Genomic DNA, 5,018 nt, shown 5'->3' with positions numbered 1-5,018 from the left:
CGGAAGCTCTCCGTGGCCATTCGATTAGAAGAGCCATTGCTTGTTTGAGCAAGGACGAATGCAGCCTCGGATTCCAAATGAAATCAACGATTTCGGATCTATATAAGAGCGGAATGAAGCACAGCAGCACAGCCCGTTTGCTATGCGCGGCTCCCCAAAGTTGCTCTTCTTTCTCACTCCATTGCCACAATTTCGGGAGTTGTTCGACAGCGGTTGTCGTTCCAATGTGTCATTGCGGTGATCTGGAGAGCGATGCTAAGGGCGGGAGCTTGTGTCTAGAATTTGGGATGTTTGTGCGAGCGAGCAAGGGAGTTTCTCTTATCGGAACCTCTCCGTGGCCTTTGAATATATAGACTCAGTGCCGACGATATCGATGGATGCAAGCCCTTGGATTCCAAATTTGTCCACAGCTAACATTGGTTTTTGTGAGAGATGGGCACGAAAGCACATCCCGATTGCTACGCGGGAGCTCCCTAAGGTCGCCTCTGTGCCAACTCGATCGGCACAACATTGGGAGTGGTTCGACAGCGGTTGACGTTCCAATGTGTCATCGGGGGATGTCTTGGAAAGTGGTCTTTCTTTCAAGGGCGAGCTCGCGTCTAGACCTTGGATTGTGCGTCGCGTCGCAAGTGAATGGGGAGATCTCTCTGTGAACGGCGACATGGTGATTGCAAGAGAAAATTGACTTAGTCGGAGCCATTGGCCTCGGGCCATTGCGACGGCCTCGCAATTTCTCCTTAATTGCAACCTATGTTTGCGCAGTAGCAGAGTTTGCATGTAAGATGGGCCTTGTTCTCGAGAGTTCCAGGAGATGACCTCAGGAACTTTTGGATTGGGCCCCTTCAAGGTGAAATTCATCCAGTTGATCGGATGAGCTCGATGACCATTTCAGTCCCTTGGCTCCATGAACTCACGTCTCCTAACCGATGACAATCTTTTGCTCCTCTGCCGACCTCATAAAAAATTGGGTCGTGAATGGCTGTTTGGTAGGAATTTTAAAGGATTTGGATTTTTAAGGCGGATGTCGTTGTGTTCGCTAATTTCTAATGTAGAGCGAGCCTCGCACTAATAGCTTATATAGGAGAGGTGGTTGCCGCGAGCCTCTCCCGTGCCCCCCTCATTGATTCAACGCCGGTGTCAAGGCGGATGGATATGTCGGATTTTGAAACGGTGGACGCCGACGTTGAATCAATTAGAGGGGCATGAAGCCCACCCTCGAGGGTGCTATTCCTGGACTCTCCTTTAGATCATGTATTCTTGTCACTCAGATGGCGAAATTTCGGAAAAAGGTTTGGCAGCGGTTGCCAGCCCTCACCGCGTCTACTCGGTGATTTTAAATCTCGATCTAAAATGGGAGCCCTCGTCTAGCACCTCCGTCCGGTGTTGCTTGCTCGGGTATTGCATAAATTTATGCCATCGGCGCGAATCCCCCAACGAATGCCTACGCTTGGACCCTCTCTTAGATCACCTTCTTCGATCACTCGACCGACGCAACTACAGAAGAGACTTGGCAGCGGTTGCCATTCTACAGCGCGTCTATTCAGCGATTTCGAAGTTGATCTAATGGCGAGCCCTTGTCTCTAGCCATGAGGTGGGTGCTTGGCACTCTAGCAAAATTTTTTGCGTGCCTATCGCGGCTACAAGGGGAGAGGTGGTGTCTGCGAGCCTCTCCCGTGCCCCCCTCATTGATTCAACACCGCTGTCAGGGCGGATGGATATGTCGGATTTTGAAACGGTGGACGCCGACATTGAATCAATTAGAGGGGCATGAAGCCCACCCTCGAGGGTGCTATTCCTGGACTCTCCTTTAGATCATGTTTTCTTGTCACTCAGATGGCGCAATTTCGGAAAAAGGTTTGGCAGCGGTTGCCAGCCCTCACCGCGTGTACTCGGTGATTTTAAAACTCGATCTAAAACGGGAGCCCTTGTCTAGCACCTCCGTCCGGTGTTGCTCGGGTATTGCATAAATTTATGCCATCGGCACAAATCCCCCAACGAATGCCTATGCTTGGACCCTCTCTTAGATCACCTTCTTCGATCACTCGACCGACGCAACTACGGAAGAGACTTGGCAGCGGTTGCCATTCTACAGCGCGTCTGTTCAACGATTTCGAAGTTGATCTAATGGCGAGCCCTTGTCTCTAGCCACGAGGTGGGTGCTTGGCGCTCTAGCAAAATTTTTTGCGTGCCTATCACGGCTACAATGGGAGAGGTGGTTCCCGCGAGCCTCTCCTGTGCCCCCCCTCATTGATTCAACGCCGCTATCAGGGCGGATGGAAATGTCGGATTTTGAAACGGTGGACGCCGACGTTGAATCAATTAGAGGGGCATGAAGCCCACCCTCGAGGGTGCTATTCCTGGACTCTCCTTTAGATCATGTATTCTTGTCACTCAGATGGCGCAATTTCGGAAAAAGGTTTGGCAGCGGTTGCCAGCCCTCATCGCGTCTACTCGGTGATTTTAAAACTCGATCTAAAACGGGAGCCCTCGTCTAGCACCTCCGTCCGGTGTTGCTTGCTCGGGTATTGCATAAATTTGTGCCATCGGCGCGAATCCCCCAACGAATTCCTACGCTTGGACCCTCTCTTAGATCACCTTCTTCGATCACTCGACCGACGCAACTACGGAAGAGACATGGCAGCGGTTTCCATTCTACAGCGCGTCTGTTCAGCGATTTCGAAGTTGATCTAATGGCGAGCCCTTGTCTCTAGCAATGAGGTGGGTGCTTGGCGCTCTAGCAAAATTTTTTGCGTGCCTATCGCGGCTACAAGGGGAGAGGTGGTGTCCGCGAGCCTCTCCCATGCCCCCCTCATTGATTCAACGCCGCTGTCAGGGCGGATGGATATGTCGGATTTTGAAACGGTGGACGACGACGTTGAATCAATTAGAGGGGCATGAAGCCCACCCTCGAGGGTGCTATTCCTGGACTCTCCTTTAGATCATGTTTTCTTGTCACTCAGATGGTACAATTTCGGAAAAAGGTTTGGCAGCGGTTGCCAGCCCTCACCGCGTCTACTCGGTGATTTTAAAACTCGATCTAAAACGGGAGCCCTCGTCTAGCACCTCCGTCCGGTGTTGCTCAGGTATTGCATAAATTTATGCCATCGGCGCGAATCCCCCAATGAATGCCTACGCTTGGACCCTCTCTTAGATCACCTTCTTGGATCACTCAACCGACGCAACTACGGAAGAGACTTGGCAGCGGTTGCCATTCTACTGCGTGTCTGTTCAGCGATTTCGAAGTTGATGTAATGGCGAGCCCTTGTCTCTAGCCATGAGGTGGGCGCTTGGCGCTCTAGCAAAATTTTTTGCATGCCTATCGCGGCTACAAGGGGAGAGGTGGTTGCCACAAGCCTCTCCCGTGCCCCCCTCATTGATTCAACGCCGCTGTCAGGGCGGATGGATATGTCAGATTTTGAAACGGTGGACGGCGACGTTGAATCAATTAGAGGGGCATGAAGCCCACCCTCGAGGGTGCTATTCCTGGACTCTCCTTTAGATCATGTTTTCTTGTCACTCAGACGGCGGAATTTCGAAAAAAGGTTTGGCAGCGGTTGCCAGCCCTCACCGCATCTACTCGGTGATTTTAAAACTCGATCTAAAACGGGAGCCCTCGTCTAGCATCTCCGTCCGGTGTTGCTCGGGTATTGCATAAATTTATACCATCGGCGCGAATCCCCCAACGAATGCCTACGCTTGGACCCTCTCTTAGATCACCTTCTTCGATCACTCGACCGACGCAACTACGGAAGAGACTTGGCAGCGGTTGCCATTCTACAGCGCGTCTGTTCAGCGATTTTGAAGTTGATCTAATGGCGAGCCCTTGTCTCTAGCCATGAGGTGGGTGCTTGGCGCTCTAGAAAAATTTTTTGCGTGCCTATCGCGGCTACAAGTGGAGAGGTGGTTGCTGCGAGCCTCTCCCGTGCCCCCCTCATTGATTCAACGCCGCTGTCAGGGCGGATGGATATGTCGGATTTTGAAACGGTGGACGGCGACGTTGAATCAATTAGAGGGGCATGAAGCCCACCCTCGAGGGTACTATTCCTGGACTCTCCTTTAGATCATGTTTTCTTGTCAACTCAGCTGGCGCAATTTCGGAAAAAGGTTTGGCAGCGGTTGCCAGCCCTCTCCGCGTCTACTTGGTGATTTTAAAACTCGATCTAAAATGGGAGCCCTCGTCTAGCACCTCTGTCCGGTGTTGCTCAGGTATTGTAGAAATTTATGCCATCGACGCGAATCCCCCAACGAGAATGCCTACGCTTGGACCCTCTCTTAGATCACCTTCTTCGATCACTCGACCGACGCAACTGCGGAAGAGACTTGGCAGCGGTTGCCATTCTAAAGCGCGTCTGTTCAGCGATTTTGAAGTTGATCTAATGGCGAGCCCTTGTCTCTAGCCATGAGGTGGGTGCTTGGCGCTCTAGCAAAACTTTTTTGCATGCCTATCGCGGCTACAAGGGGAGAGGTGGTTGCCGCGAGCCTCTCCCGTGCCCCCCTCATTGATTCAACGCCGCTGTCAGGGCGGATGGAAATGTCGGATTTTGAAACGGTGGACGCCGACGTTGAATCAATTAGAGGGGCATGAAGCCCACCCTCGAGCGTGCTATTCCTGGACTCTCCTTTAGATCATGTATTCTTGTCACTCAGATGGAACAATTTTGGAAAAAGGTTTGGCAGCGGTTGCCAGCCCTCACCGCGTCTACTCGGTGATTTTAAAACTCGATTTAAAATAGGAGCCCTCGTCTAGCACCTCCGTCCGGTGTTGCTTGCTCGGGTATTGCATAAATTTATGCCATCGGCGCCGAATCCCCCAACGAATGCCTGCGCTTGGACCCTCTCTTAGATCACCTTCTTCGATCACTCGACCGACGCAACTACGGAAGAGACTTGGCAGTGGTTGCCATTCTACAGCGTGTCTCTTCAGCGATTTCGAAGTTGATCTAATGGCGAGCCCTTGTCTCTAGCCATGAGGTGGGTGCTTGGCACTCTAGCAAAATTTTTTGTGTGCCTATCGCGGC

The sequence above is a fragment of the Cupressus sempervirens genome, chromosome 7, assembly GCF_028749045.1.
Source record: "Cupressus sempervirens isolate cs-2001-9-10 chromosome 7, ASM2874904v1, whole genome shotgun sequence".
NCBI classification, from domain to species: domain Eukaryota; kingdom Viridiplantae; phylum Streptophyta; class Pinopsida; order Cupressales; family Cupressaceae; genus Cupressus; species Cupressus sempervirens.
Note: the sequence above shows the minus strand (reverse complement) of the source record.